Source organism: Artemia franciscana, chromosome 13 (assembly GCF_032884065.1).
Source record: "Artemia franciscana chromosome 13, ASM3288406v1, whole genome shotgun sequence".
Classification (NCBI taxonomy): Eukaryota; Metazoa; Arthropoda; class Branchiopoda; order Anostraca; family Artemiidae; genus Artemia; species Artemia franciscana.
Window position 1 is genome coordinate 7,624,341 of NC_088875.1, and position 24,769 is coordinate 7,649,109.

The following is a 24,769-nucleotide window of genomic DNA, read 5'->3' on the forward strand; positions in this document are numbered from 1 at the left end:
CTAATGATACAGTTTGCGAATGCCCTAAGGAAAAAAAATGATGCGCTGGGGTAACCTGTTGGGTGCTATGGTGCCAAATCCCAACAAGCTTTTTATCTTTTCTTTTTACATCTAGCATCTAAATTCTAAAGGACTTCAAAGATCGACATGAAAGAATACAACTTTTAAATATTCCATGCTTTTTCGGAACATGTGACGATTTGAAAAATACATATTTAACACGAAAGATTGTTAAATGTCAAAAATGAGTGACAGATTGACATTGACCCAGTACAAAAACTGACACTGAACGTTTACCTCCGGCATCTGAAGAATTTCAAAAATCGACATGTTAGGACTGTTATTTTTCTTGTTCAAATAGAGGCCTAACTTTTGAAAAATATCCGACAGTTCGTAAAAACACACATCTAACACGAAAGATCGTTAAATGTCAGAATTAAGTGACAGGTTGACATTGAGCCATTACGAACATTTACATCACGTGAGGATAATTGAAAAAAAACTCACTGATATCTAATGACCTACGTCACCGTTTTTATTACACAATTTTTTGATAAAACAAATGCATCTCTAGACATTGTTGATCTCTCAGTTTATATGATTATTTCGTGTTAGAAACTAACATTTGATATTTTTAAACCTTACAACCGGTTAATTTGCCTTATAATCAATACAGTGACAGAGGTAAAAATCCGACTAAGACTCAAATAGGTACAAATAGAACTTTCTCAAACCTAATAAGAATGTAATCTTCTTTTTATTCACCTATTAATGCAGAGCAGGTCTTCTCTGTGTGCCTTCGCTTTATTAGTCTTTGATTTCTTTCTATTTTTTTTCCTACCAAATTTGTTCTTTTATTAGGAACGTTCACAGTATTCTGGAGTCCATGGGTCCTACTATCATGGGTCCAGGGGTTGGTGTGCAAGGAGTATCATTTAGCTGGTAAACTGAATTATGAAATATTTAGTATACCTCAATGGATGCCTCCCAATATTAAAATTGACATAAAGCTACAACTTGAACCGTCAAATTTCATTTTGTCATATCCAAGGGGGAGGGTTAGGGGGATTGGCCCCTCCGACTCCCATAAATTTTGTCGGAATAAAAAACGTAGCAGAAATGTATATAAACAAATTTTGATGCGTTTTAAAAGATTGTGTTTACCCTCCCCCTCTCACAAAAAATAACTCTGCAGGGTCAAATCTGGAATTTTTTCTTGGGAGGTGGGGAGGGGTTGAGCTACAAAAAAATTCAAAAGCGTATCAACAATTTGATTTATTAATTTTTGTTACCTTCTTGTGAGTCGGACTGACATTTTTGAGGCGGTTCAACCCCTCAAAGGGTGAGTAATACAACCCTCCTTTTTATGACGACGGAAATTAAAGTGTACTGCTTCTACGCTTGATATTACTTTCACACTGGTATCCAATAAAAATTGTTCGAATGTTTTAGTGTTACCTATTTTTTGGTGTACCCTTTTTGTGTTTAATTCTGAAAGTTTAGGCCGTGATTATGACATCTTCAGATAAAAACCTTTTCTAAAACCATTGAAAAAATGTATCAATAAAGCTTGAGACTATGGAAGAAATTGATGGTTTTTTTTACTTGATCCACACTTGTAAATAGGTTTCCTCTTAAATTTTTATAGGTAATTTTCTCAGGTGCGACATGAAGGCCTTAAAAACGTTTACCAAGGCATTTACTAAACAAACTGATTCCCCAAAAAGCCAAATTCTATGCCTGTTCCTCGGCGAACTCAATTGCAAAACCAAACAAATTATTCATATTGCAATTTAGTAGCCTCATAATTCCTTATAGACAAACTTCTCATGTGTGGCGCAAACCGTAAATTGGATTCCTTTTCTCTCCTCATTGCATTCAATGTCTTAATTCAGTTTTCCCAGCGTCCAAAGCCTAGTTTCTCAAATCCACTGGTGGGGAAATCAGTCTTTTTGAGTTCCGAGTGGAATAGTCTTTCTATGAACTAATATTTCCCTTACAAGAGACTTCAAGGATTAGTAAGTCCTCAGTGCTAAAGCAGGTATTGTATGTATTAGAAAGAGTGAAGGTTTTAGGATATAGCTTTCCCAAAAGAATTTTCTATTTACAATACCTCTTGAGATGTAAGATGATGCTGTCTATATAATAAGCCAAAATTTAATTTACAAGTTAAATGATTCCCGCCAATGTACTTTAAATATAAATAGTTTCGTAATTCTTGCTCAAAATTCATTGAGTTGTCAACAGTAAAATTGACGATAGTATCAGCTGTCTGTTGCAACGACTACAATATATTGCAATTCCACTATTGGTCTACTATTTTATGATCAGTGTTGCCAGATCTATGATATGAAAAACCACATCCGTAAAAGCGAAAATGTTTTACGGCGTTACTTATCGAGAAAAAAATTATGAGCTGACCAATAAAAAAACGAAATTAGTTTTAGAGAATTCGCTGACTTACAGAGTTTAATATGTGGCCACCTGAAAGATGATTATTGTAGAGAATGCTCCGTGGATCCTAGGCAAGTGATTTGGTATACGAGCAAAATTTTCTTCAGCAATAAATCCCTAAATATAATCAAGGAGAAAGGAGTTTGCCATAATAATCATGGAAATGTATCTCACTCAATTGTGGAGGCAAATTTTCCTGTAGAATCCTTAAAAATTGTCGTTCGAACGTCATCCAAAGTGTGCATAGAAATGGTAAAATTAAAAAACTATCCAGTGCTTGACGTATTTATGAACGTCGCAAAATATTTTGAACTTGAAAACATATTTCTGGAGCGCAATTTCGACTGTAGACTTAGTCCTGGGAACTAATTATCTCAACTCAACTGTTTTTCAAGATAATGAAAAGTTCCTTCTGTGCAAATATATGTGCAAATTCAGTGCAAGCTTTAGAACACATCCCAGATCAACATTTCTACCCCAATTAGGATAATTTACATTAGACGCTTTGAGTTTGTAGCTTCAGGCACTTTAAAATGTAATAGAGGGTAAAAACAGCAAATTATGTCACCAGAATTAGTAACAACTTTAGCAAACTAGTAACAAAGTGTAGGTTGGCTAAAGATTAATCCTTGTCAATAAAAACCGAAGCTCTCAATAAATAATTTTTTTTCAATTTATACAACAACAAAATTTATTATTTATGCCAATTATAAATAAGCAAAGTGTATTAATTTTAAAGTAGCTCAAGATTACTGCTGGTATATGAAAATCCGCATAATTCAAGAAACAGGAATTAAATTCCCCAAAATAAGGTACGATCTTGGTGGAATTCACGCAACGAAATTCAGCGTGTATGACATCCCTAACGCCACTGTCTAGAAAATTCCGTATTTTAGAAATTCCTTCAGTGTTTTAAAAACCATTGCTCAAGCACAACGGCAATTGGAACAGGGAATTTTTTTTTTTCACAATATCTTAAGAATGGAAGACCTTATTAGCGTGCATTTGTTATAAGCAATAAAATTTTTAATTCAAATGTTTCAAGAAGTAATCTGTATTAATAAGCACTTTTAACTACTCGTTAATTAAATTTGTTGCATTCATAAATGCTATAAGTATTGAACTAAAAACAATTTAGGGTAAAATTTTAACACCTAAAAATGTATTAATATTACTTCAAACACTTGCAGATTAGACTATTTTGACTAGTAAAATTCGTCAGTTACTGTTTTTTGGATAGATTTTGAAGGATGTGATGGAAGAAAAAATTCCAAAATTTAACCCAAAAACGGCCAGATATAGGGTTCACACATGAAATATCAAATTCAAAACCAGAGAAATCAGTTATTATTAATCGAACACTCTCTATTATTATTCATTAAACATAAATCAAATAATTTTTAGTATTGATCTAGTATTGATAATGAAAAAATCAAGTCCACAATTAACATATGTAACAATGATTATATCCATAAAACAGAAACTACCATAAAAAAAAACATGTGGGTACTCTCCCCATAAGTTTTCTACAGACTATAGTGTAATTTACGCAGAAATTAAAAAATGTGCTATTTTGTTAGATTTTTCTCCAAAGTTAAAAGAAGCGTAGAAGAAGAAGAAGCATATATAAAATTATTTATATATCAGATAAGTAAATTTAAAATGATTTTTACAAGTTCATACAAAAAACATATACTCGAAAGTTCAAGCGGTATTAAGATTGAGCTGCCATCCCTTGTACTCCCACTCCTTACTTTAAATTGGACTAGTTCTTTGATTGAAAATATTCGTTAACAGTGCTTTTTTATGTATAAACTCTTTTATTTTTCAATTTTCTTTTACTTGATTTTTTATATTTTCTATTTTTCTCTATAGTTTTATTTTTATTATCTGTTATATTTGTTTACTATTTATTTATTTCTTGGAAGGTTTTTATTAACTGCAATATGCACAGCCGGCTGGTGATTCCAAAGGACTTATTTACCAATTTCCTTTCAAGAAGTTCTATGTGGAAATTTTATTCGTTTATACCTTCTCTATTGCTGTGATAAAGACATAATTAAATTTTTGTAATATTGCTTTTATAAAGAAGCATTTATTCGTGAGCATTGACAAAAATTCAAACTTTAACTTAAACAGCAATAGGTTGAGGAAAGTGGAATTTATTTATTTGTTGAAAGGTTTTCATTAACTGCAATATGCATAGCTGGCTGGTAATTCCAAAGGACTTATTTACCAATTTCATTTCAAGAAATTCGATGTAGAAATTTTATTCGTTTATACCTTCTCTAATTGCCATGATCAAACATAATTAAATTTTATAATATTGCTTTTATACAAAAAATTCATGAGCATTACAAAAATTCACACTTTAACGTAAACAGCAATAGGTTGAGGAGAATAGAATTCCCTCTCTTTTACGGGATAATAATTATCCACAGGATAAAAACAGCTATGTAATTTCAAAGTTACTCTTTACTTTAATTTAGAAACTATTTTGATTTATATATACACTTAGGGATTTGTGCTTCTTACTTTAGCAGAAAGGCTTCTGAAAATATGAGATTACATAAATAAAATTTTGATAGTTTGACCCCTTGGATTCCTTGTAATTTTCGAAATAAATTCTATTTCATCAAATCTTCTTCAGAATCAGGCTCGAATGGAGCAGTTTACTATTATATAACGAGGCATTTAAAGCAAATTAAATAAAAAAACAAGTTTTTTTTAATTGAAAGTAAGGAGCGACATTAAAACTTAAAACGAACAGAAATTACATCGTATATGAAAGGGGCTGCTTCCTCATCAACGCCCCGCTCTTTACACTAAAGTTTGACTCTTTCTCTCAACTCTACATTTTAAAACAGTAAAAATCTTTAGCGTAAAGAGCGAGGCGTTGATGAGGAAGAAGCCCCTTTCATATACGAAGTAATTTCTGTTCGTTTTAAGTTTTAATGTCGCTCCCTACTTTCAGTTAAAAAAACTGTTTTTTTTTTCATTTAATTTCTGAACGTTTTTGAATCAATGCATGTTTTGATTTTGGCTCTCCGCAGATGAATCATAAAAATTTGAAATCTCATCTCCGCAGATGAAATTTGCATATTTATTTTTTTTTGGCTAAATGGCTTTCTCATATTCTTGATCGAATGGTTTTGAGAAGAAAAGGAGGGGAGGACGCCTAGTTGTCCTCCGATTTTTTGGTTACTTAAAAAGACAACTAGAACTATTAATTTTTTACGAATGTTTTTATTAGTAAAAGATGTACGTAACTTACAATTTAGCTTACGTAACAAAAATTTTGTATTCTCATGTTTTTATTACGTATATGAGGGGGTTCACCCCCTCGTCAGTACCTCGCTCTTTCCACTAAAGCTTAAATTTTGTCCCAATTCCTTAATAATGACCCCTGAATCACAAAAGCCGTAGAATAAATAGTTGAAATTACTAAAAATAATTTAGCGTAAAGAGCGAGGTACTAGGAGGAGGTAACCCCCTCATTTGCGTAATAATTTCTGTTCGTTTTAAGTTTAAATAGTGCTCCTTACTTACAGTAGACAAAACTTTTTCATATTTATTTTTTCATTGTTTTTTTAAATAATGCTAGAAAATCCTGTGCTCACTTCATGGAAATTTTCTTCCCCCATGATAGATTCATCGATGGAAAGTTCTCGGAAAATGCCAGCCTCTTCTCAACCCCTCCCCCAGCCAAAAACTCCCCCTGAAAACGTCTGTACACTTCCAATAACCATTACTATATGTAAGCACTGGTCAAAGTTTGTAACTTGTAGCCCCTCCCACGTGTGATCTCAGAATTTTGATCCGGTGACTTTGGGAAAATAATTAGCGTGGGAGGGGGCCTAGGTGCCCTCCAATTTTGTTGGTCACTTATAAAGGGCACTATAACTTTTCATTTCCGTTAGAATGAGCCTTCTCTCAGCATCCTAGGACCACTGGGTCGATATGATCACCCCTGGAAAAAAAAAAAACAAAAAAAAAAACAAACAAACAAATAAACACGCATCCGTGATCTGCCTTCTGGCAAAAAATACAAAATTCCACATTTTTCTAGATAAGAGCTTGTACAATAGGGTTCTCTGATACGAATCTGATGGTGTGATTTTCGTTAAGATTCTATGACTTTTAGGGGGGTTTTCCCCCTATTTTCTAAAATAAGGCAGATTCTCCCAGGCTCGTAACTTTTGATGGGTAAGACTAAACTTGATGAAACTTATATATTTAAAATCAGCATTAAATACAATTCTTCTGACGTAGCTATTGGTATCAAAATTCCATTTTTTAGAGTTTTGGTTACTATTGAGCAGCGTCGCTCCTTGCTACAGTTCGTTACCACGAAAGGTTTCATATTAGAAACCTAAAAACTGGACAGAACTCGCTTTTGATGATTAATCGAGAAAGTCATTAAGTTTTCTTAAATGCAATGCGACCGAGAGAAGACCACCGAAACCTCTAGATACCCATAAACGGTTTTCCTAAGCTCAAAATTTTCACGTCTGGAATAACAAAAAAAAAAAAAAAAAAAAAAAAAAAATCAAAAATATGTTTGAAAATTGGAAAAAAGAAGATTTCACCAAATTTTGACGCTTAGATAAACAATGAAAAGTTTCTGGATTATCAGAATCCTTTAATTCTGAATTTATAGATTACGAAATGAGTTTATGATTCAGCAGTTTGAAACTTCCCTTTGATTTGGCAGATAGAAAAAGTATTATTATTATAATTATGGTAAACCAAATAAGTTGTAGGTTGAAGTGGTTAGTAGTATCTAGGAAAGAAGTATTGCTGCAGTTAAGGTAGAGAATTAAGGCCATTGATTGGTTCGATGTAAAATCTGAAATCAAGTATTTGTGTATTTTATCCTCCATTGTATGGATTATTTTGATGGACTCTTGTAAGTTAAAGGTCTCCTAGACTTAACGAATGCATATGATTTGAGCGGCATAAGTAAAAGTATTATCGAAAGCAAATTGAAAGATTTTGAGAGTTCAGGTTAGGCTACAACAATAGGCTCGCCACTTAACCGACAGTTAGGATGACAATTAATTGACATTAAGGATAACAATGACAATTACTTGACAGTTAATGGAGAGGATGAAGGTCATTGGTTTTTTGGTGTAGAATCAGGAATGAAGCAGGGAAGTGTTTTATCCCCCTTTTTATAGATTATTTTTATGGAATATGGCAAGTTAAACGTCCCCTTGTCTCAGCTTATGCAGAAGATCGGAGTGTTAGAGGTAAAAGTATTAGTGATGTCCAAAGCGGGAGATTTTTAGAGTTCACGGTACTACATTAGATTTGACAATTAATATTAAGAAGACTAAGTCACCTAAACAAAGAGTAGATAGGGTTTATGCTATTCAATATACACATAAAAACATAAATAAAGTTGAAGATTCGGAATAAATAGGTATGCAGGTTGTTTTTTGCCGGTATAGTTTCCGCAAAATCCAATAAAGGCAGGCGTACGCCAGGGGACCTTCGCTTTCCATTATCTACATAAATGACATGAAATACAACCTTATAAATCCTTTGAATTACATTGCCGCCACTACCACGACACACTTGGCCGTAAAAACACAAAGACCTAACACAAACCTCCCTACTCCTACCAGACGGACCTTTGGAAAATTGATAAGTGGCCCGATGCATAGATGGTCTAACTCAATGCGTGAAAAACAGAGGAGCTGCTAATATCCCAATTGAACGTGGCACACATACACCCATTGGTCACCCAGGAATCCACTTCTCCCCGGACCTCTCTTGTAGAACCCACCTCGACTGAGTAGGAAACTCCTGCACGAGAAAGTTGAGGATCACACTGTAAAATTTTTCTCTTACCTAGCTAGATCATCCCACGTCACATATCTTGCATCAGACCCATCGTCAATATGGATGCCCGCTGTTTACTGGTGCTCCGAAAACGGTGTTGCCGTCAGTTCAAAAGATCCATAATATGGCTAATAGGGCAGTTGTACTAGCAACCCATTCTAATGAAAGGTTTCATGTAGCATCGATGGCTGCTTTCTATATGTATATAAATTCACCTCCTTCTGTAGAGCTTTATCCTGTTGTGCCACCCTCTCCCCCCCATTGCCAAACAAAAATAGAGACACGAAGGCACACAGCTTGGTCCAATTATCTAAAGGTTGGGATGCCAAGAACAAAGAAATTGAAAAACGGCTTAGTTCGATATTGCACTTCATTTTAAATGATATCTCTGGGCACGTTTAAACTTAAAGTTTATTTGTTGATTCCTTCAAGATAATATACGACAATCATCTAAAACCTCTTGATTAGTGATGTAAAAGACTAGCGGAAAATCAGTTACTAAAAAGTATATGGTGCCAAAGCCGCATCCAGGGGGTTTAGGGGTCTTGACACCCCCCCCCCCCCCAGGAATCTCTTTCTGATTCACCTGGAAACGGCCCTGGCTGGTGCCGCAAATTTAAGATTTGAAAAAAGTGAAAAAATGAAGGTAGGCACCGAGAATAATGACTAAGTGGACAGTTACGTATCCATAGGTAAAATTAGCTCTAAGGGAGGTGCAGAATGGTTTTTCTCCGTTGGTGAAATAGTGAAAGAATAGGAAGATCAATCTTAGAACTAAAATTAGGTACTAAAAGCGCAGTGCTCGGAGGCTTCGGTGGAGAATAGTTTACAGAGTACATAAAACTCTAGAGAAATATGGTTCAATTTCGATATCTAGGGCTAAGATGATGAAATAATAAGTTGGTTAAGTGATATTTTATGTAAAATAATAGACTGCCAAACATTTTTCTTTTTGGAAACCTTTTATTGCAGAAAACATAGTAAAGGTAGCAAAAGTAGAGGGTTCTGGAATTGTGGTGATGAATCATAAGAGAGGATTTAAAGGAAAAAAATCATGGCAGTAGAGTAAAGAGTTAAAGTCCAAGTGGAGTAGGGCTTTAAAGCAGCATACACACATGTAATAGCCTCTGATGGATAGAAATGAGATGCCACTAGGAATAGCAGTTGATAGTAGAGGTCTTCTTTTTGACAAGAGCCTCAGCCTCCATGAAAGATTATGTTTTATAATATCATCGTGCGTCCGCGATGATGTTTTATGATGTCAGTTTACATAAATTTCATAATTTTTTTCCGTTTTGACGAAATTTGTACTTACTTGCCACCAAGGCCGGATGTAGACATGGGCTTAACCTTTCCCCCCCCCCTAAACCGAATTGTTTGTCTGACTCACAAAAATATAAAAAAAACGGATGCGAATAAATTTTTTATGCACTTTTTAAGCTTTTTGTGTCACCTACCTCCCCTCTGAACAAAAGTTTGAATACGATCCTGTTCTTCATCCATTTTTCTTCTTTTTAACAGAAGAAAATCGCACTAATTCCTTGATTCTTAGGGATTATTTTTCCAACCCCCCTCCCTCCCTTGCGTATATACCTGCACCGGAGTACCTATCGTTTTTAATCGCTTTTTATTGCTAATCGATTGGGACTGTATAAATGAATGGGAGAAAGCAATCACGCTTAGTAAATGGCCTATCTGAAAGCAATTAAGACATTTCCTTGTGCGTTAATTATTTTCACAAATGAGATGCAGGCTGCTTATCATGACGGTTACGACGATAACCGCCTAATTAAACACTAACCCTTGATCAATAATAAAATAAGGTTAAAAACGTATAGTGGCCATAAATCAAAATACTGTGGCTTTCTTTTGATTTCGAGGTATGGTTTACAAATGGAACTAAAAACACAAAAACCTAAAAATCTTAGCTGCCGTCCTTTTTGTAAAGATTAAAATGTTTGGATTATAACAGTATTATTTTTGCCATTTATATCGGTCGTTTACTGATAAATAAATAAAAATGCTAGGACTGTTTTTAAAGAAGTTTTCAAAAAAACATTATTAGTTTTAATTCTCACATTTTAATGTAAGTTTATTTATATATACATATTTTCTCTCTCGTTCTCGTATTGTGCTGAAGACAGCCCTTGGACATACGGCCGAAATATTCACAGAATTGATTTCCACTGTCTTGAAAAGATTTTCCCTATTGTTTCTACTTTGTGTTTATTTGTTATGGAAAGGCAGTGTGGTCTTCGTCGCAATTTTTTTTACTTTTAGATACAGTAGACGTTCATACACAAATTAGCTTCACACAAAAATAACTAAGGGTTTTTTCATAGCAAATGTTTACTTGGTAAGCTTCAGCATAAAGACTAGGTGGCCTGAGGGGGTGCCTATGCTTAAAAAGTAAGCCCAGAGCGGCCATTTGGGGGGTGGGCAAATGTCCACCCCAGATTTTTCAGGGGGCCCAAGCTTCCACCAAAAAGGGCCCCTTGCCGGCCATAATATTAACATTATTTGCTGTTAAACATTGTAAACAGTGAAAGAAGGTTAGATACATAATCTAATTCTCAAGTTCTGTCAAATGCCCATTTCCTAGATGATTATATTAATATTATAAATTCTGAATATTTGCAGTAATTTCTCTAAGTTGATACACTAAAATAGGTCAGTTCCTGGCCTATCATTCCCTGATGGAATCGTTCCTTGTTATCTTCCAATTTCACTACATAGAAGCAATTACACGAGCGACGAAATCGCTGTCTCAGCAGCTCCATGCCGTCGCTGTCGACTTGGTTATTTCTCGATAGCGCACCCTGATTCAGGCCACAAGAAGCAAACTCACCGACCTGCGTTCAGATGCTTCATTTGTATTGCTTTTCAAGAAGGCTAAAGAGTTTGCAACAGAACTCGAAATTGAATACCTGCTGTGAATAGACCCGCGACTAGACCCTCCTCTGTTGGTCAGAAGGGACGGCCTTGAAGAATTCAAAAGATCACCAGGCATCGGAAACAATTTGTGACAACTTTGACGCTAAGAAAGAATTTAATCGAATCTGGAAATTGGACTGCTACTTTGGCGGATGAAATGAAGCAAGAATATTTCAAAACTTTTGACCGTCTACTAGCAGAATTTGAGAAGGTTCACAGGCAACTTGCCAGTGCTGAGTACACTCGAAGCCTTGGATCCAAGCTCAACCAAGTTTATGGACACAGAGCTGCTCAAGCTTTTCTCTTCTCTTTACGGCGAGCTGGATATCGACAGCATTCTTCTCGAATCTCAAGCTGGTATTGCCAAGCATTTCATGCTCAATGAGGAGAAAAAGCCAGAAAACTTCCTAGACATTGTCGACCATCTTCAGGCATTACCAGTGGCTTACTCAGAAGCAATTAAAGTACTTCGTATTGCTGCCACACTTCCTGAGACAACAGCGAGCAATGAGCGTAGCCTAGAAATAGTGAAAAACTACCTGCGGTCTAAAACAGGAGATGATCGTCTCAGTCACCTCCTTTTGACATTTGCAGAGAAGGATTTATTAAAAAATTTGGACTACAACCAGCTTGTTGACGATTTTGCAAAGATGAAACCTCGGCGGTTTCCCTTGTTACCTTGAATGTTGTTATATTTTTTTTTCTTGTTATGTTTTTCCTTTTTGTAAATATATTTGATCTGGAAGATTTCTGCTGAAGGGACACTGAGATATTTGTTACAACCCTCAGTATATCAATGAAGGTTACTTTCACCGACGTATTGTTTACTTCAATAAGAAAGTTTCTCGCTGAGGAATGCTAGCCTGTAGTCTGGTTGAATTTTTCACTTTCAGTTTAATCACTTAGCCTCGTTGATTGTATTCTTCGTTGTTATAATTAATCTTACAGGTCAGTGTGGCTGAGTTCCAAATTCGGTTACAGCACATTTCCAAGCAACACACGGGTGCTGAAAGTGCATTTTTATTTAGAATATTCGATCAATGTGCTGCCAAAACCCGGATTTTTCATACGCGACACAAAGTGAATCGGGGGGGGGGGCCAGATGGAGTTCATGCCCACCCCAAGATTTGGCCCAAATGGCGCCTCTGTTTTGGAGTAGATTCCATTCACTGCTTATATAGACACCAGATGCGCAAACATTATTCAAAAGCAACACATAACTATCGTCGCGATATTAATTGGCACTGCGTCCAAACCAGACACTATTGTCGTTGAAAAGTGGATTTTAATCGGTATTTATTTCTTTCGCATTCCTTAGCATCCTTCACAATAAACGTTAGAACTCCACTGCTTTCTTCTGATAACACTACGCACCCATGGTGTTCACCACAGAAATTTCTTTTTTCACTCCCGGAATAGAGCCAAGATTTTTTCTTGCTGATTGGCTGTAGGAGCCCAGGAGGTTAACGCCTAGTCTGAAGATATGTGTTGAAATCCTTCTATGGGCAAGATTAAATAAAAAAGAACTAGTTTTTTTAACTGAAAGTAAGGAGCGATATTAAAACTTAAAACGAACAGAAATTACTCCGTATATGAAATGAGTTGTCCCCTCCGCAATCCCTCGTTCTTTACGCTAAAGTTTTTAATTGTTTTAAAAAGTATAAGTGTGGCAAAGCGTCAAACTTTAGCGTAAAGAGCGAGGGATTGCGGAGGGGACAGCCCATTTCATACACGGAGTAATTTCTGTTCGTTTTAAGCTTTAAAATCGCTCCTTACTTTCAATTAAAAAAAAAACTAGTTTTTTTTATTTAATTTCTGAACGTTTTTGAATTAATGCATGTTTGATTTTGGCTCTCCGCACATAGATTATTAAAATGAAATTTGCATATTAATTCTTTTTTTTTTGGCTAAATGGCTTTCTCTTAGTTTTTACCAGACGATATTGAGAAATAAAGGGTGGGGAAGGAGGCCTAGGTGCCCTCCAATTTTTCGGTTATTTAAAAAGGCAAATAGATCTTTTAATTTTTAACGAACGTTTATATTAGTAAAAAATATACGTAACTTGAGAATTAACTTACGTAACAAACTTTTATATTCTTATATTTTTATTATGTATATGTTTGGCTTTTCCCCTCGTTAATACCTCGCTCTTTGCACTAAATCTTAAGTTTTGTCCCAATTCTTTAAGAATGACCCCTGACTTAGAAACTCGCTCTTTATGCTAAAGTATTTCTAGAACCCCTCATGTGCGTAATAATCGCTGTTCGTTTAAAGTTATAATGCTAGTCCTTACTTTCAATTGAAAAAAACTTTTTCATGTTTATTTTTTCATTGTTTTTTTTTTATAGTACCGCTAGAAAATCCTGCGCTCCTTTCATTGAATTTCTCTTCCCCCATGAAGTATTCCTCCAAGGAAAGATCCTCCCGCATAGTCCCATACCCTAACCCCCCCCCCCAAACCAAAAAATTCCACTGAAAACGTCTGTACACATCCCAATAACCATTACTGTATGTAAACACTGGATAAAGTTTGTAACTTGCAGCCCCTCCCCCAAGGACTTTGGCGGAGTAAGTCATCCCCAAAGACATAGTTATTATAGTTTTTGACTATACGGAACAAAATGGCTATCTCAAAATTTTGATCCGTTGACTTTGGGAAAAACATGAGCATGGGAGGGGGCCTAGGTGCCCTCCAATTTTTTTGGTCACTTAAAAAGGGCACTAGAACTTTTTATTTCCGTTTGAATGAGCCCTCTTGCGACATTCTAGGACCACTTGGTCGATATGATGACCCCTGGAAAAAAAACAAATAATCTCGTTAAGATTCTATGACTTTTAGGGGGTGTTTCCCCTTATTTGCCAAAAGAAGGCAAATTTTCTCAGGCTCGTAACTTTTGATGACAAAGACTAAATTTGATGAAACTTATATATTTAAAATCAGCATGAAAATTCAATTCTTTTGATGTATTTTCTAGCATCAAAATTCCGTTTTTTAGAGTGTCGTTTACTATTGAGCCGGTTCGCTCCTTACTAATATATATATATATATATATATATATATATATATATATATATATATATATATATATATATATATATATATATATAAATATATATATATATATATATATATATATATATATATATATATATATATATATATATATATTTATATATATATATATATATATATATATATATATATATATATATATATATATATATATATATTTATATATATATATATATATATATATATATATATATATATATATATATATATATATATATAAACTTGGTGTGATTACGAAAAAATTACAATTTGAACAAGAACTGCCAAAAAGTTTGTGATAATTTATGGGTTCAGGGAGCTAGGACCAGAGCCCTCTCCGTCCCTTTTGCGGCCTTGACTTATATTATAAGCTATCCTTGCACTAAAAGAATTACTGAAGGATAAAGCAGAAATAAATAGATCAACCAATTGATTTAGGGTAAGCCGGACCTATCCCTCTCCCTAAGGTTTGACCTTATGAGTAGAATCAATTAAATAGCAATTAAAATTATGGAGTTGGGAAATTGTTAGAATTTTTGTTCTTGGTCCCGATGCTGCACAACACCAATTGTATTTGGGGGCGAACTTACGGGTCTTTTTCCCATTTTGATGAATATGGATATCTTAAAGTTCTGATCAACTGTCATGTGAGACTGTAGATTGCTTATACTTGTGAAGAAACTATGTATGTTTTTTTTTTTTAGCTCGAACTAAAAAAGATTTTTCTAAGAAAATTTTTACGTTCAATCTACAATCAAAACCGGAATAATGTCTACCACCCCGAATTATGTCAAATATTTTGCGTTTTTTTTTGGGGGGGGGGAAATTGGTTGTTTAAATAATCTTTTTTACCAGTTTAGGAAGGTGCAGTCTAATCCCACTGGTTCGAAACTCAGAAAAGCTCTGCGATCTTACATTCTTCATACTTTTTTAAATAAATCTTTTACCATATCATAACCACCAACCTTAGACAAAAAATAATTTGGCACAAACGATGGACTCTTGAGAAAGCAGGGAAAACATTCATGAACATTCACATTTATCTGATTCTTTTGTATTACAAATGAATGAATCTTATCGTGCAACTTGTGCTTTTTCGAGGATTTTCTAGGATAAATAATCTCCTATAGTGTATTCTTGATGATGAATCTTTCATGTCTACCTATATGTGCCTTGGAATTTATTTTCGGATTTTATATATAGGGACTACACAAAATTTATGTGGAGGATTGTTGAATTTGGTTTAAGACTTTGCTTCCAAGCTCCACCTTGCAATATATGCCTGACCTAATGCAGTGTTGTAAAACTATACTTTTTAAAAGTATTCAAGTATGAATATTCTGAATATGAATATCTATGAAATTTAAATGTGGGCACAGGTAAGTAAGCCATTCTAGCTAAGTGGTTGACACACTGGGCTGTGAATCCTTTGCCCGAGGGGTACGGGTTCGATTTTTGGCTTGGCTGGCTATTTGGTTTAGGCGAGGGGGGGGGGGGGGGTTCAGTCGCGTGACTCTGTAAACTCAGGCAGAGTCGACTCAGATCTAAATGGGTACCTGGAGAAATCTGGGGAAGGGAAGCAGGAAGGGCGTGCAAAGGCCCAGGATGGCTGACTCAAAACCCCACTGCACTTTATGAGTGAAGGGCAATAAAACAGGGATCAGCACCCCCGGTTTGTACCTCATCAATCCAATGGCGTCATAATGTAATCATAATGATTTTCAAATGTAAATACACTGGTAGGTTTTTCCAGAGAGTTAGGGAGCAATTTGTTTGAGGGCGAGCTACGATTTTTAAAAGTAGCCCAAAAAGGCAAATTAACTGTGAGAATCTTGATTTTTGGGGGAGGCTCCCCCTTCTTACAAGCATGTCTGCTTGATCTTATAGAGTCTTGAAAATAATGGTGAAATATAATGTTACACGGAAGAAAAACGAATTATGGAAGTATAACACAGACACATAATATGACAACTCTATATTAAAATAATTGAAAGACATTGTAATTGTGTTGATAATTATTCTCGATAAATAGTTTTTGCCAGCATTTACAAATGTTAAGAAAAAGTACTTCAAATAGTTTTCTGTGCTAATTACAGAAGCCTTACTTCCTTAATCAATTTAAGTTTCAGACACTTTTTGGTAAGAAGAAGAAAAAGAATAGAAATTGGAATATAGCCAAAAATATATATATAATAGGAAGCTAAATGAAGCGTTTATGTCTTTTCAAATCCTAAACTGTGTTCAATAGACCATTTTCATGCTCTCGCTCGGGCAATTTTTTTTTCATATTTTTCTTTCAACGAAAACTTCAATGAACTGTATCAAAATTTCAAAAATTATGTGTCATAGTTTGGATCAAAATTAGTTTTAAACTTGTCTGTCAAGAGACGAATAACAAAGAATATGAATGTTCCAAGTTTGTGCAAGGCAAAAGAGCAATTTCAATAAAATAAAATGGATTGTACTGAGGTTTAATGCAGCATCTAACAGCCATGACACAAAAGTAGAGCATAAGTAATGAATTAAATCTAGGTAAATTTTGTTGTATGGGGCAATGGTGCTCAGGACCTTTCTTTCTTTTCTTGGCTAAATGATATTACAGGAAAATTTTTGAATAATTTGATTCCCGCTGATATTTGATCCATCTAATCGTTTGTATTACCTACTTACCCACCTTACCTACTTACCTACTTACTTACCTACTCACATTCCCTGTTACACACAAACATTTTTGTATGCTATTGGTCATGCATAATACATTTGAAACTAAACAAAGTGTTTTTTTTATTTGTCCCCATATATATTTGAAACTGAGCAAAGTATAATTATTTTTAATGGAATTCACCTGATATTGATTATCAATTCTGGTATCGTCATGACATTACTGATACTGAATAAATTCTAATATGGATGATGGTGAGAATTAAATGTTGAAGTTTAATACGTAGATCAATTTTTAGTTCTATTTTTGCCAGTTTTGTCGCAAAAAAAGGGAATTGCAATTTGGCTCAACAGTATTATTACAATTAAGCATATTCCTAATGGGTTTCAATTTCTTCATGTAAAATAACCACTGGAGTGCATTTTCTTTATTTTATCTGTATTTCAAGCCAGAAAAGTTCCACAACTGAGTGCTGTGACAATTTGTCATTTATCGACCAGCAGAAACGAAAAGATGAATAAAGAATTAGGTACAAAAATCGGAAAAGTTTTTGGTTTAAATTTGCTTATTGTAAGTCCTTGACATTGACAGATAAATTTTGAAGGTTATTGATGGGTTTTAGGAAGGGGAAAGGTTCAGGAATGAAAGAAGAGACTTTGTTTTTTCTTACTAACAGATTTATTTTTTCCCAGTTTCCCTCGGATTTTCTATTTTTATTTTATCAATTTCCCATTTTTGAAACACACTGAATCTTAAGTTAGCTTTATATATTACCTAAGTGACGTTTAGAATCTTGAACTCCTTAACCAAGTCGATTTTCCTACCGCTCTAGAATTACATTTTGTGAGACCTTTTTATCTTGAAGTTTGGGAAGTGTGATTCAATACTCTCGTAAAATCACGAAGCAGTCCCCAATATCTTTTACCTATTTCCTTTTCTAGGCCCTCTCAAAGGAAAGTTTGTTCAATTATTTCCAAATTTTCAAAATGCAAAATATTGAAAACTCAAAATTCAACTTTGAAAAACTCAATACACAAACCCGAGTGACCAGTGCCTCCATTGGACCCCCATACATCCGAGTTGCTAGTATCCCCGGGATGCTGTCATACATCCAACCGGCCAGGTAGGGAAAAAACCTAACATGCAGCCAAATGGAGTTGCCAGCCCCTCGTATCCCCTTCACAGATACAAGCGGGGCCCTATCCTGGTGTACTATTTCAGCAACTAATCCCTCATATCCCCTGTGTGGATACAAGCAGTGCGATTCTGTACTTGGAGTAAAACCTTCTAATATTAAAAAGGAGTGGTTTTACGATATTGCAGCTTGAAGGAGCTGACTGTGATGATATCAAACAGTTCGTGGTAACGAACTGTAGTAAGGAGCGACCCGGCTCAATAGTAACCAAAACTCTAAAAAATGGACCAACAGTTACATCAAAAGGATCGCATTTTAATGCTGATTTTAAATATATAAATTTCATCATGTTTAGTCTCACCCATCAATTTTTACGAGCCTGAGAAAATTTGCCTCATTTTAGAAAATAGGGGGAAACACGCCCTAAAAGTCGTAGATTCTTAACAAAAATAACACCATCAGATTCAGCGTATCATAGAACCCTACTGTACAAGTTTCAAGCTCCTATCTACAAAAATGTGGAATTTTGTATTTTTTGCCAGAGGATAAATCACGGATGCGTGTTTATTTATTTTTTTTTTTTTCCCAGGGGTGATCGTATCGACCCAGTGGTCCTAGAATTTTGCGAGAGGGCTCATTCGAACGGAAATGAGAAGTTCCAGTGCCCTTTTTAAGTGACCAAAAAATTGGAGGGCACCTAGGCCCCCTCCAACGCTCATTTTTTTTCTCAAAGTCGTTGGATCAAAATTCTGAGATAGCCTTTTTATTCAAAATAGTCGAAAAACTTCATAACTATGTCTTTGGGGACGACTTACTCCCCCCAAGTCCCAGTGGGAGGGGCTGCAAGTTCCAAATTTTGACCAGTGTTTGCATATAGTAATGGTTATTGGGAAGTGTACAGACGTTTTCAGGGGGATTTTTGGTTGGGAGGGGGGGGGGGTTCAGAAGAGAGGTTATGTGGGGGAAACTTTCCATGAAGAAATTTGTCATGGGGGAAATGCTGCGCCCCATAAAGGGGGCGCAACATTTTCTAGCATTATTTAAAAAAACAATGACAAAATAAATATGAAAATTTTTTTCAAATGGAAGTAAGGAGTAGAATTAAAACTTAAAACCAACAGAAATATTACGCATATAAGAGGTTCACCTCCTCCTAATACCTCACTCTTTACGCTACAGTGTTTTTGTAATTTCAACTATTTATTCTATGGCCTTTATGATTCATGGGACAAAATTTAAGCTTTAGTGTAAAGAGCGAGGTATGGACGAGTGGGCGAACCCTCTCATATACGTAATAAAAACATACGAATATAGAAATTTGTTTCGTAAGCTAATTCGTAAGTTACGTATATCTTTTACTACTGAAAACGTTCGTAATAAACTAAAAGTTCTAGTTGCATTTTTAAGTACCCAAAAATTGGAGGGCAACTGGGCCTCCTCCCCCTCCTTTTTTTTACAAAATCATTCGATAAAAATTATGGGAAAGCCATTTAGTCAAAGAAACAAATATTCAAATTTCGCTTTAATTATTCATCTGCGGAGAGCCGAAATCAAAACATGGATTAACTAAAACACGCTCAGAAACTAAATAAAAAAATAAGTTTTTTTAACTGAAAGTAAGGAGCTACATTAAAACTTAAAACGAACAGAAATTACCCAGTATATGAAAGGGGCTGTTCCCTCTTCAACGCCCTGCTCTTTACGCTAAAGTTTTTACTGTTTTAAAAAGTAGAGTTGAGAGAAAGAGTCAAACTTTAGCTCAGCTTTTAGCTCAAACTTTAGCTTTTAGGTGAGGTGATATTTACTTTATTTGAACTCAGTAAATTATTATAAATTGAATTCAAACCAAATTCACCTGTATCTCTGTTTATGGAATTATTCTTGAATAATTTTTTTTTAATTTCGATTGTTTCTCTGAAAATTTGCTTTAAACCTTGGTCCCTAGAAATCAAAGAAACATTTTCAAACAAAATGAAATGATTTGGAAAATTATAGATATGTTCCGAGAGGGCAGACGTGAAATCTTCAGGTTTGGTATTTTGCTTTAAAGTCGATGAAATAGAATTATGATGTTGTAGCAACCTCATTTTTAAATTCTGGTTAGTACGTCCCACATAAGAGCTTCCACAAGTACATGGTATTTTATAAACCCCACTCTGTTGCTCTATGGAAGTTCGATCCTTTCAATAATTTAAAAAACTAGCCAAAGTATTACTACCTCTTAAAGCTACCTTTAAGCCATTATTTTGTAAAATTCTTTTTAGCTTTTCACTCAACCCTGGAACATATGGTAGAGAACAAAAAATATCTTTCTTTTCTGTTGTTTCCAGAATATCGTCAGACAATTCTAGAATTTTTTTCCTTCTTTTCGAAAAAGTCTGGTCAATTAACCAACCCGGATAATGGTTACTTATTATAATCTCTTTTAACAACAATAATTCCTCCTCAATGAATTTTGGTGAGTAAATTCTAAAAATGCGGTCAGTTAAGGATATGATTAAACCGATTTTTACTTGGCGAGCATGACCGGAGAAAAACGACAAAAATCTGTTATTGTTAGTAGGTTTTCTGTAAATCTTAAAATCCAGACTATTTTCATTTTTTAAAAGAAGAACATCCAGAAAAGGAAGTTTATTATCCTCTTCTAATTCTATTGTAAATTTTAAATCACCTCCCCAAAAATTAAGATGTTCTAAAAAACCTTTTAATTCCTCCTCCCCATAATTCCATACTGAAATTATGTCATCCATATATCTCCCCCAATATTTATGTTTTAAAAAATATGAATCTAAAGCTATTTTTCAATATTTTCTACAAAACAATTTGCTAATAAAGGACTTGAAGGGGCCCCCAAGGGTAAACCATTTACTTGTTCGAAAGAACCTCCTCTGAATTGAAAAAATAAGAGAATGTGTTGCACAACCTAACTAACTTCATAATTACATCAACTTCCAAAACTGTTTCACCACTAATTAAGTCCAAATTTCTTAGTATCTTTCTTTCAAGAAATATTCAAAACAAGCTATTGTTTTACAAACGTTTTCATTGGTAAAAAATATACGTAACTTACGATTTAATTTACGTAACGTACTTCTATATGCATATGTTTTTATTGCGTGTATGAGGGGGTTCAACCCTCGTCGATACCTCGCTCTTTACCCTAAAGCTTAAATTTTGTCCCAATTCCTTAAGAATGACCTATGAATCACAAAGGTCGTAGAATAAATAGTTGAAATTGCTAAAAATACTTTAGCGTAAATAGTGAGGTATAACGAGGAGGTAAACCCCTCATATGTGTAATAATTTTTGTTCGTTTTAAGTTTTAATGCTGCTCAAAAACTTTTATATTTATTTTTTCATTGTTTTTTTTTCAAATAATACTAGAAAACCCTGCGCCCCTTCATTGAAATTCTCTTCCCCCATGACAAGTTTCTCCATGGAAATATCCTCCTACGTAACCCCCCCTCAAATCTCCCCCTAAACAAAAAAAATCCCCCTGAAAACGTCTATAACTTCCCAGGAACCATTACTATATGTAAACACAGGTCAAAGTTTGTAACTTGCAGCCCCTACCACGGGGACTGCGGGGGAATAAGTCGTCCCTAAAGACATAGTTATTAGATTTTTCGACTATGGTGAATAAAATGGTTATCTCAGAATTTTGATTCGGTGACTTTTGGGAAAAAAAGAGCGTGGGAGGGGGCCTAGGTGCCCTCCAATTTTTTCGGTCACTTAAAAAGGGCACTAGAAATATTAAGTTCCGTTAAAATGAGCCCTCTCGCGACGTTCTAGGACCACTCAGTCGATACGATCACCCCTGGGAAAAAAAACAAAAGAAAAAAAACAAACAAAAAAAAACAAATAAACACCCACCCGTGATCTGTCTTCTGGCAAAAAATGCGAAATTCCACATTTTTGTAGATAGGAGCTTGAAACTTCTACAATAAGGTTCTCTGATACGCTGAATCTGATGGTGTGATTTTCGTTAAGATTGTATGACTTTTAGGGGGTGTTTCCCCCTGTTTTCGGAAATGAGGCAAATTTTCTCAGGCTCGTAACTTTTGATGGCTATAACTGATCTTGATGAAACTTATATACTTAAAATCAACATTAAAATGCGATTCTTTTAATGTAACTATTGTTATCAAAATTCTATTTTTTAGAGTTTCGGTTACTATTGAGCCGAGTCGCTCCTTACCACAGTTCGTTACCACTAACTGTTTGAAAGTTTGAATTTGTTCAAATTCTTTAAGAATGACCTCTGAATCACAAAGGCCTTTTAATTAAAATAAATAGATCTTTTGAAACACTAAAAATACTTTACCGTAAAGAGCGAGGTATTGAGGAAGAGACGAATCTGCTCATATACGTAATAATTTCTGTTTGTTTTAAGTTTTAATATTGCTCCTTACTTTCAGTTGAAAAACCTTGTTGTTTTTATTTAATTTCTCATTGTTTTTTAAAATAATACTGGAAAATTCAGCGCCCCCTTCGTGGAAATTCTCCTCTCTGGAAAGATACTCTAACGTAATCCCCTCCCTCCCCCCTCGCCAGGAAAAACCCCTGAAAACGTCAGTATACTTCCCAATAACCAATACTATATGTAAATAATGGGCAAAGTTCATAATTTGCAGCCCTTCCCTTGGGAACTGTGGTGGATTAAGTCGTCTTTAAAGACATAGTTATTAAATTTTTCGACTATGCTAAACAAAATGGCTGTCTCAAAATTTTGATCCGGTGACTTTTGGAAAAAATGAACCTGGGAGGGGGCCTGGCTGGCCTCAATTTTTTTGTTTACTTAAAAACGGCACTAGAACTTTTAATTTCGGTTAGAATGAGCCCTCAGACGACATTCTAGGACCTCTGGGTCGATACGATCACCCATAGGAAAAAACAACAACAAATAAACAAATAAACACGCATATATGATCTTTCTTCTGGCAGAAAATAAAAAAATTCCACATTTTTTAGATAGGAGCTTGAAACCTCTACAGTAAAATTATCTGATACACCGGATCTGATGGGTGTAATTTTCGTTAAGATTCTATGACTCTTAGGGGGGGGGGGCTTCCCCATTTTTTGGAAAGTAATTCTAATTTTCTCAGGCTCGTTACTTTTGATGGGTACGAACTAAACTTGACGAAACTTATACTCAGTATAAAAATCCAATTTTTTATGTATGTTTTGGTATTAAAATTCCGGTTTTTAGTGTTTCGGTTACTATTGAGCCGGGTCGCTCCTTACTACAGTGCGTTACTTGGAACTTTTTGATTAGTTTGAAGAATTTCGTTCATTCTTTCAAATAGCTTAAGAGATTTTCCAGATTCAGCTGAATCCACGTTTAGCTGTATTGATTTCATTGAAATAACAAAAACCAATGACCTTCATAATTTAGAAAAATCTTCCTTCGACGTTTGCCTGGCTTCTAATATTCAGGACTTCACGCGTGGAAAAATTAATATTAATATAAAAAGCACTTTTTAGTAGCAAAACTTAAAGCCAAATTTTTGTCGTCTATTTTGGGCCATTGCAAGTATTGACAATCCTCCACGAAGAGATTTATCTTTATATGATTTTGACTTAAGATTTGGAAAAGCTTTGTATCTCCAGTTTATTCATCGAAGTTCAACTTGATGAATTAATTGTTTTGTCTTTGTCATGGCCACGTACATTGGGCAGTAACAAAAAGACACGGAGAAACTATTCATAAAAGTATTGTGGCCAAAAACTTTCCAAACTTCCCATTAAAATTTCAAAGAGAAAGAGCCAAACAGGTGGAAATTAATTTTTCACTTTTTTACTGGCTTAAGATTTCGTACAAGAGAATCAAAGAACAAATCAGGTTTTCAAAGGGTGTGGCTATTAACCTCCATTATATCTTCTAATGCATATAATGGTATAATGCATTATACCATTAAAACTTGGTAACCGGTTTTATAAGGATTTCTAAAACATGAACTTCAACTAAAAAATGATCTAAATAGCTGTTCCTCTTATACCTGGTATGGTCATACTACTCAAATAAAGTTTTTAAAAGGTGTGTTTATTGATTTGCCTACTCAACACACGATTGGGTATTTATGTGATTGATTTGACAAAATGTATTAGACCTGTAGAACCTGACAACTGGTTTGATACCAAGTTTTTGCTTCTAAAACATGACCTTCTAATAAAAATGCCGTGACTGACTTTGATAGTTGTCCTTTTTGCACCTAGAATTTCCATTTGGCCCAAATGAGTTTTGAAAAGGTTTGGCTTTTGACTTTCATTTCTGGTATACTGCTGAGGATTATTGATTGACTTATAAAAGTACCCTGGGGACGTAAATCACTGAACATATACCTCACTTTCTACCACTGTATTATAACAAAACGAAGTGGCTTCAATTTCAGGAAAAACCCAAAATCTATTTACGTGATTTTAGAGGGGGAAGGAATTTATTTTTCAAAATTCAAGGGGTGTCAATTTTTCCAATTTTCAGTTTATTAAAGAAAATCCAAAATATGTATTTTCCCATGAAGATGCCCCCAAAATGACATTTTCCAGTATATTGAAAGGGAGGATTCTAAGGATGTACATCCCCTCCCCTACCCCGCTAGTTGACACCTCTGATAAAGCCCTTTATTTTTCTTTTTTGTTGCACCTTTTAAGCTTAGAAATTTCATAGAAGTTTTACTTAAAATTT

The 24,769-nt window shown here is 34.7% G+C and overlaps 1 protein-coding gene across 4 annotated transcripts in view; it reads left to right on the plus strand.

Annotated features, from left to right (window-relative positions):
- The first annotated feature begins 613 nt into the window (after window positions 1-613).
- LOC136034471 (3',5'-cyclic-AMP phosphodiesterase-like) overlaps window positions 614-24,769 on the plus strand; it is a 387,364-nt gene continuing 363,208 nt past the window's right edge. Inside the window, exon 1 of one of the 4 annotated variants that reach the window (XM_065715671.1) lies at window positions 614-711. The gene's annotated coding sequence lies outside the window, so the exon portion shown is untranslated. Of the gene's footprint in view, window positions 712-1,913; window positions 2,042-24,769 lie in introns of those variants that run through there. The other 3 variants (XM_065715672.1, XM_065715670.1, XM_065715673.1) reach the window with 3 other exon arrangements.